The sequence below is a fragment of the Argopecten irradians genome, chromosome 5 (genome assembly GCF_041381155.1).
Source record: "Argopecten irradians isolate NY chromosome 5, Ai_NY, whole genome shotgun sequence".
Lineage (NCBI taxonomy): Eukaryota > Metazoa > Mollusca > Bivalvia > Pectinida > Pectinidae > Argopecten > Argopecten irradians.
In genome coordinates this window covers 30,073,183-30,082,998 of record NC_091138.1, presented here as the reverse complement: position 1 = coordinate 30,082,998, position 9,816 = coordinate 30,073,183, and positions in this window count along the sequence as shown.

The window sequence follows — 9,816 nt, the reverse complement described above, 5'->3', positions numbered from 1 at the left end:
GTTATCAGCATACAAAGTGATTACAAATATCGTGATGCCATTTGTGTTATGGTGCTACCCAGATAGTGCGTTCTCACCAAAAACACGAGTGCAATTTGAGAACTGTGTTACAATAGACTAGGTATCTTGTGGGACTTTTGTACATTCCCTGGAATCCATATCTGATGATAATGTTCACTTCAAAGTCATCTAAACTAAATTTTACTATTAAAATACCTAACTAGCTATACTAGTATTTGTTGACATTTTACAGACAAGAGGCCCAGAGGGCCTGTATCGCTCACCTGGTTTGTAATGCCTAGTAAGGTTCATTGTTTCTTTTCTGAAGGAATTTGAATATTTACCTCTAATTCCCCTATTGGGCCCCACTCTTTCTGCTCAAGGGGGTGAAAGCCAAAAATTATAGGAATTCTGTTAACCCCAAGGATGTTTCTGGGCCAAATTTGGTTAAAATCCAAGCAGAACTCTAAGACTAGTAGCGATTTATAGGATTTACCTAAATTTCCCTATTGGGCCCCGCCCCTCCTGCCCCCAGGGGGTCAGATCCAAAATTTATACAAGTTCTATTCCCCTTCCCCCAAGGATGTTTCTGGCCAAATTTGGTTTCAATCCATGCAGAACTCTAGGACAAGTAGCGATTTATAGGATTTACCTCTATTTCCCCTATTGGGCCCGCCCCTCCTGCCCCCGGGGGGTCAGAGCCAAAATTTATATAAGTTCTGTTCCTATTCCCCTAAGAATGTTTCTGGCTAAATTTGGTTACAATCCATGCAGAATTCTAGGACAAGTAGCGATTTATAGGATTTACCTCTATTTACCCTATTGGGCCCCACCCCTCCTGTCCCCAGGGGGTCAGAGCAAAAATTTATACAAGTTCTGTTCCCCTTCCCCCTAGGATGTTCCTGGCCAAATTTGGTTACAATCCATGCAGAACTCTAGAACAAGTAGCGATTTATAGGATTTACCTAAATTTCCACTATTGGGCCCCACCCCTCCTGTCCCCGGGGGGTCAGAGCCAAAATTTATACAAGTTCTGTTCCCCTTCCCCCAAGGATGTTTCTGGCCAAATTTGGTTACAATCCATGCAGAACACTAGGACAAGTAGTGATTTATAGGATTTACCTCAATTTCCCTTATTGGGCCCCGCCCCTCCTGTCCCCGGGGGGTCAGAGCCAAAATTTATACAAGTTCTGTTCCCCTTCCCCCAAGGATGTTTCTGGCCAAATTTGGTTACAATCCATGCAGAACACTAGGACAAGTAGAGATTTATAGGATTTACCTCAATTTCCCCTATTGGGCCCCGCCCCTCCTGTCCCTGGGGGGTCAGAGCCAAAATTTATACAAGTTCTATTCCCCTTCCCCCAAGGTGTTTCTGGCCAAATTTGGTTTTAATCCATGCAGAACTCTAGGACAAGTAGCGATTTATAGGATTTACCTCAATTTCCCCTATTGGGCCCCGCCCCTCTTGTCCCCGGGGGGTCAGAGCCAAAATTTATACAAGTTCTGTTCCCCTCCCCCCAAGGATGTTTCTGGCCAAATTTGGTTAAAATCCATGCAGAACTCTATGACTAGTAGCGATTTAAAGGAAATGTTGACGGACAGACGGACGACGGACGCCGCGCCATGACATAAGCTCACCGGCCCTTCGGGCCAGGTGAGCTAAAAACTACTTCATTTGTTAAAAAAATTGACATTGAATGTCATGAAAAAATATTCATGATCTGTCTAATTTCGGTGTGCATTTATATACCAAGCAACTCATCTAAAAATACTTGTCGAAAAATATCAACAATAAACAAGAATTACTGGGTTTTTACGAATTTGGATAAAAATTTGACTAGTTTACTACTCTTTTAGTACACTATCGATAATTCGGATCTTTCTTCCTGGAAACAAATATGTTTTTATATTTATAACTAAATCCATCTAATCTTTTAGAAAATGAAAAACCTATCATTAAAAGTGAGTGTAATTTTCAAGAGCATACACCTTAATTAAAGCCATTACCATATTGTGCAGAAACTTTGAAGCGCCAAATCATGACAAAAAGACATGTGCTAAAAAACCAAGAGTCAAATATATTGATTTCATTTAAAACATGCTCAGTAGAGTAGCTGTGTGAACAAATCATATATTACCGATTGTTGAAAGGAGGAATGCATTTTTTTGGGTTTTTATTGCTTTCTATCCAATCAACAGCTAAGGAAGTTTAGGTCTGACCTGTATCTGAAACGTGTGAATAGTCAGCTAGAGGCAAAAGAAAGGACAACCAGGAGAGAGATGATAAAATAATTTCAAACATAACTGACTTTTACAATCATATAATCAGGTCAATAAATACAAAGATAAATTTTATGTTCTTAAGCTCACCACAGGGCTCTACCACAGGGCTTACAATGCTTGTTACACAACCCAAGAATGTTAATACACGTGACGTCTACATAACTAGAACACAGTACCTACATCATCTTGTTTTTTTCTGATAATTGTTTACCCCAGCAGTAGTCATTAAAACATCACGTGTAGAAACATGCATCACATGTTGTTTAACACAAATCTTTACATAATTCATATTTTCAAACCTGAAGAAAATGTTAAGAACCTACAGGGCTTGCTATGTACGTAATAGCTTTGATATCTACTTCAAAGCGGCTCAGCCTTGAGAGTTGTACAGGTACATACCTGGTCGCGAGCATGGCTTTCTGCGGACTGTATTCCCATGCTTTCTTCCTGTTGAAAAACACTCCTTGTAACTTTAGTATACTCTAATATCTTATTTTCTTATTAACAGTTATATTTTAACAGATTCATAGGCTTTCTGGCCTTCTCAAGTGCTCCAGAGATAACTTTATTTTTGTAATTGATAAGAAATTTTAAATTAGGAAACAAAACAAGAGGCCCAAGGGCCTTAACGGTCATCTGATTACCTTGGCAATAATCATATAGGAAATTAATTAGATATCGTGCAATGGTAGCCATCTTCGATTTGGGATCAACCAGAGATATAACAACACTTTGTCAGGACCATGTCAGGAACATTTCATGCAAGTTTCAGCCAAATCGCACCGGCAGATCTTGAGAAGAAGTTCAAAATGTGTTTTCAAGATGGCGGCCATCTTGGATTTCGGATCAACCCGAAAAATAACAACACTTTGTAGGGACCATGTCAGGATCATTTCATGCAAGTTTCAGCATAATCACACTGGTAGAACTTGAGAAGAAGTTCAAAATGTATTTTCAAGATGGCAGCTGTGGCGGCCATCTTGGATTTCGGATCGACCCAAAAAATAAGAACACTTTGTCAGACCATGTCAGGATCATTTCATGCAAGTTTCAGCCAAATTGCACTGGTAGAACTTGAGAAGAAGTTCAAAATGTGTTTTCAAGATGGCGGCTGTGGCGGCCATCTTGGTATTTCGAAAAAATATATCTATACCTATAGGGCAAGATCATCCAAGTGTCGCGGCTATAAAGGAGCAATATAGAGAACCTTCAGAGTCCTTGAGTTTTACTGAAATAAACGAGGATTCTGTTTGATCTTACATTAAGAGAGTTGGCCTTAAAAAAGCAACAGGCCTAGACAACATCTCTCCAAAGTTACTGCATATATGACCAAAGATATAATGACTAGGCCCATCTTAAACTTAGTATATTGTATGTTACTCATTGGATCTTTTCCTGATGAACTCAAGGCTGCGAGAGTTACACCTATTTTTAAGAAGGAAGATCCGCAAAATAATAAGAAATATGTTGCGGCCATATTGATGGACCTGTCCAAGGCGTTCTATTGCGTCCCTCCCAAACTCTTGCTGGAAAAGATGGGGGCTTATGGGGTTGGAGATGGTGCCATAAATCTTATTGAAAGCTACTTAACAAATCCAAACAATGTGTTAAATTAGGAAATAGTAAAAGTTCAATGCAAACACTGGTGAAAGGGGTCTTTCAAGGGTCGATTTTAGGTCTGACAATTTTTAATATTTTCATAAATGACATCTTTCTCTTCACAAAACATGCTAAACTATACAATTATGCAGATGATAACACTCTGCCGGCCATTCATGATACAAAATCTGTTGTTGGGGATATATTGGAAAAGAAAGCGAAATACTCATAAATTGGTTCACTCAAAATCAAATGAAAGCAAATCCAGACAAATTTCAGGCCATAGCAATAAGGAAAAAAATCTTTCAATGAAATTACATCATTCAAATTGGTGACATCACAATAGAATGTGAAGAAGCTGTAAAATTGCTTGGTGTTACTATCGATTCATAACTAAATTTTGACAAACATGTTAAGATTTTATGTATGAAGGCATCCAGGCAAATAAATGTACTTGCTCGCTTGGGACGTTTTCTTACTCTTGAGGGCCGCCGAGCGATATATCATGCCTTCATTATGTCAAATTTAATTTTTTACCTTTTATTTGGCATTTTTGCTCCAAAAGCAACAACAAGAAACTAGAACAAGTCCACTACAGGGCTCTAAATGTGTATATCAAGATTTTAACTCTACATAATAAATATGAAGAACTCCTTGAAAAGAGTGGCACAACCACTCTTCTTATAAGTAGGCTACGTACACACAGTAGCTTTAGAAACTTTTAAAATCTATCATGGGCATGGTCCTTGCTACCTCCAAAATTTTATACATTTTAAACAATCTTCGTACTCCTTCAGATATGGTAATGTTTTAGACTTACTAAGAACTAGAACAGTAACATATGTATGGGACACATAACTTTTAGAGTTCTGTCCGCCACAGTATGGAATTCCCTACTAGTGCAGACCAGAACAACCACATTTTTAATCATTTTAAACAAATTATTGGAAGCTGGAATGGTTTCAACTGCAAGTGTTCCCTATGCCGCAAATAACAGATTTTTACCTTGTACTACCATTCTTATATTTTTATAGTAATTTTTACTTCCTAAATATCGTAATTATTTTGGAGCCTGGTCAACTGCGCCGATATAGCCAACTGGAAGTGGATAGAGTTGATATGACCAATACCGAAACTTGGCTCTTTGTACATTTGATCAGGCTGCAGGAAATCGGGTAATCACTAGTCAATTAAAGGGACAATTCAGGCTAAAAGAACATTAAAATTTGTACATATATCGGAAAAAACCCAGTTCTAATGGAAATTAGATCAGTCGGTTTTACTGTGATATGCCAGAAAAGCCCATGGTGGCGAAATGCGTGTGGAGTGTTGAAACTCGCTTGCTGTCCGCCATTACACATTGTGGTCGAACATCTTGTATGCCGAACCCCGTCCCTTGCTTGTAGAGTTATATAATGCTACTTTTGTCTAGAAGTGCTCAAATCGCTCTGATAGTAATGTGTTTACCTTATTAGGTGAATTGATTCGTCTAAAAAAATCATTTTATCACATCCTCAGTGGTTATGCAGTTCATTTGTTTAACATGCGTGACGTTGGCTCGGGTATAGATACAGCGTACATATTTTACCTGCTGAATTGTATTGGTCAACAATTTATAATTACAACGGTATAGATTAAAATACTTAACAATGACGTGGAATTTGTCAATATTTTATGTTATATGTTTCATAAGAAATGTAGAACAATACATTTATGCCATATTTTGCTTCTTGGTTATGTAAAAGAATTAGCCTGAATAAATTGTCCCTTTAAAAATAGAATGTTTATTTTAATGTTCAATGTTTTATGTCCTAAGCTTGTATAAATATCTGTGATCTGAAACTTGCCTTCTCTATAACACCTGTGATAATTTTCTTCTTAGAGGATATATTTTTCTCATAATCCTGCTTAAGCCTATTTTTATCTCTGCTTATAGTGTTTTTTATTTGTGTATTACACTGTACATGTCTTGCATGCTGTGCTTTACCTTATGTTTTCCTTTTTATTCTTGTCAGATAGTCGGTTGTAAAAGCCCACATGGGCTTGTGTTGTCATGTGTTTTAAACTATGTACCGACTATATAAATAAAATTTACTCGACTTAACTATTATTGGATTAGGTGTTCAGCGGGGTGTCGGGAATTTTCGTACCGAAACATTTTCGTACCGGAGACATTTTCGTACCGGGGAATTTTCGTCCGGGTATTTTCGTACCGAAAATTTTTATTTCGTTTTTAGTGTTCCATTTAATTTTATTGATGATTAGTCTTGTCAACAACATTATTTTGATTATTTCAGGCGATTATGATCTTACAGGGCACTTACACTTTTAATGTATTTGAAAAGTATTTCGTTTTTACAGACATGGGATGTATAAACATAGGTATCACACAAAATGATCTTCATTAGTAACTGATTGCTTGCACCAATTTTTACTGTAATTTTTGTTTTATCAAAAGTAAATCATATACAATGTAATCAAATACAAATATATGATAAATATAGTGTACACGTGTAATCATTTTAAAAGCTGATTTTCCTTTTTTTGGACTGTCTTGTAAAAAGAATAGATCGTCATTTTTAATTAAAGGAGGATGTTAAATAAACCAAGGACTTGTAAATCCTTGAATAACCGAAAACCCTATACATAATGAAGATGTATGTATCACAAAATTACTTTCTTAGTAGTAACCGGTTGCTTGTGCCAAAGCCTTTCTACTTTTTGTAAAACAGGTCTGTAACCCCTAGAAAGTAACTTTCGAACAGAAGTTCAATAGAGAGACAATGAAGATTGAGAATAAACGGATTGCGTCAATTTACACATTAGAAAAAATATAATTTACTGGCACATATTTCAACTTGCGAGGTACTGTGAAAAAACAGGATGACCCTAGCAATATATAAATTCAACATACATATATGTGTAACGATTGTAGAACACAGTTTGATACTGACGTGCTCCCGTGCACGTGGCTGTTCCTTTGATCAATCAGTCAGTCAGGTATAATTGACAGGCACGTGAAGTGTATGACTCCTCCCCCCATATATCATTGGCTGGCGAGCTCTCACCACACGTGTCAGTCAATATAATATTACAGGTGATTGACAAGGCGGTTTCCTCAACCGACCGGTGACTCAGCTACGTATATATACCTTTTCTTTAAGACATGTTTCTAAAATAAATGGCATTTTGTATGATTTTTAAATCATGGTTCACCAGAAAATCTACTTGGTTCAGCAGATAATCTACCACTTGAATTTGTGTCAAACTAAGTACTGTTAGATACGTCATGTAATATATGTTACTACCAAGCACTGACTGCCGCGATGTCTGAAAAGCTAAATACTGTACGCAAAAGAAATCGTCCATTGTAATTCATAGAGTAACTCAATACATCCACAGCATTAATAACACAACATTATATCATGTAAGTATATCAATAGTTTTGCGGTACGAAATTTCCCCGGTACGAAAATTCTCCGGTACGAAAATTCCCGGTACGAAAATTCTCCGGTACGAAAATTCCCGTATTCGTTTAGCGGCCATAGATCTGACAGGTTCAATTAATTCTAATCCCAATCTGATTGTAAATTAGGTATAGCATACTCCAACAATGTTAGAGGTATAGCACGACGAGACACTTTTGGAACATTACGTCGTGTCGTGTCGACAGTCAGCAAAATAACGTCCGATAAAAAAAACGGCTGTCGACTCTCATGTCATGTATTCTGCAGAAACCTCGAAGGTAGACGTTTTCATTTCTGCATTGCAAATGACGTGTGCCAATATACTGTTTGGTGATTGTTGTACAAGTCACAGGAATTTGACGTGTTTTTATTAATCTGACTAAACTGACAAAACGTCAAACTTTAACTTTGTAAACAAGTTCAGACGGGAACAAGAGACATTACACTTAGTCGGCCTAATTTCACCAACCTTGTTAATGTGTCCAGTTCTTTCCCCAAGCATTAGCGCATTTCTAAGAGGAACAAGTGAACTGTCGACGCCGCTCCACGGGTTGGAGGGGTCTACCACCATGGAATAACGAGTACTATCCATTTGTACAATACGATCTCTGTCCCATTTGTGTATTTTTGAAGATTTCCGCCTTACTTTAATTTTATCTTCCTTGTTGAAGAGTTCCAATACTCGCGTAGTAATACATCCAACACTAGTAAAATAAATCGGTACGATATTGGTAACTAATTTCCGGAAGCAATTGGGATTTTGCGAATCATGCCGTTACTGACAACTTGGCTCGACTCTCATCGTTTCTTTTGAATATCAAAAAAAAATGAATTATTGCAGTTTTCATCAAATCCAAAATTAACGAAAGAACCAAGCATAAATCACAAAATTTCTCACTATAAAGTATACTGTACTTTACGCTACACAAATTGGAACCCTTTTTGAAGATGACTGTAAAAAAAAATCTTACTTGTGCTTGAATCCAGATTTTTTTTTCCTTAATATTCTACAAATAAATGCCTTTATTTTTATTTTCATGATTTGTTTACTTGTCAGCGGTGCATATATTTATAAATACAGAGCTTTGAAGCATGCCAGTCCAGCCCTGTGTTTCAGCAGGTTTGAGTACCCAAAATGGAACACCTCCTAAATAAATTTAGTTAAACTGTATTTTATTCATATAATGATACATATAATACAGTACATACACACATAAATAAAGTTTGATTCATAAATGCCCATGATGATTAAAAAAAGAAAGTTCAAACATTTTTCAGTGTATTCAAGTCACATGTCTTTAAAAAATATTTCATTCAGCAATTGACTTTCTTTTTTTTTTTTTTGAAATATATGATGTTTTTAGGGTTGTCGCACGACATCGTTTCCCCGGAGTTTTTCAAAGTTTCCTTATTTTCATTTTTAGATACATATAATAAGCAAATGGAAAGAAAATGACGTATTGAAATTTTCACAGTTATTAGTCAGCACCTTATTTTTTGTTCGGGACAGTTATTGTTAGTTTAGATTTAAAACTGGAAATTCTGTAATCACATATTTTAACATCGTCGGAGGCCCACGGGTGATCGCACTACACTATGCTACACTTATCATGATAAGTGTAGCGTAGTGTAGTGCGATCACCCGTGGGTCTCCGACGATGATATTTTAAAAGTGGTCCTCAATATTTCGTAACAACCCCCCCCCCCGCACCCACAGGAGGTAATTGATATACTTTTTTTTCATATATCATTACATATAATCCTTGTATAAACCATTCTAATCCATTTCTATAAACAGTGGTGTCGCTAACAGAATATTAATGAATAAGTATTATGATAAAAACGACTGAGATGAGTTTTACGATAGAATTTGAGGATTTTGCGAGCGCCAAAGGCGCGTGATTATGGTGTTTTGGGGGTCCGGGGATCTCCCCCGGTAAAAAAATTACGATTTAGAATGGCAGAGATGAGTTTTACGGCTCATTTTGTTGAATTTGCGATCGCCGAAGGCGCGGGATTTTGGTGTTCGGGGGGTCCGGGGATCTCCCCCGGGGAAAATAATATTTAGAATTGCTGAGATGAGTTATACAATGTATTTTGCTGATTTTAAAGCGTTCTTAACACGGTAATTTTTCGATTTAAAGTTACCTGCATTTAGAAATGATAATTGTGAGTTCGTCATATTATTATGCAACCCTGCTCGATCTAAACATACCGGATTCACACTATCGGCACATTGTTGTGTAACTCAAAGTAATAATGAATATGAAGACATATCAACAAATTAATCTTTTGAGAAGCATTTTTTTTAATAGTATATTCCCTTGATAGTCATCTTTAGTCTAGTTCGTGTGTATTGAATTTTCATTATTAAAGGTTTGAACATTACGTGCTTGAACGTTTTAGGAAACGCGCCGAAAATTTTCTAAAATTAAGTACAAAAATGTGCATGAGGACCCTTTTTTCT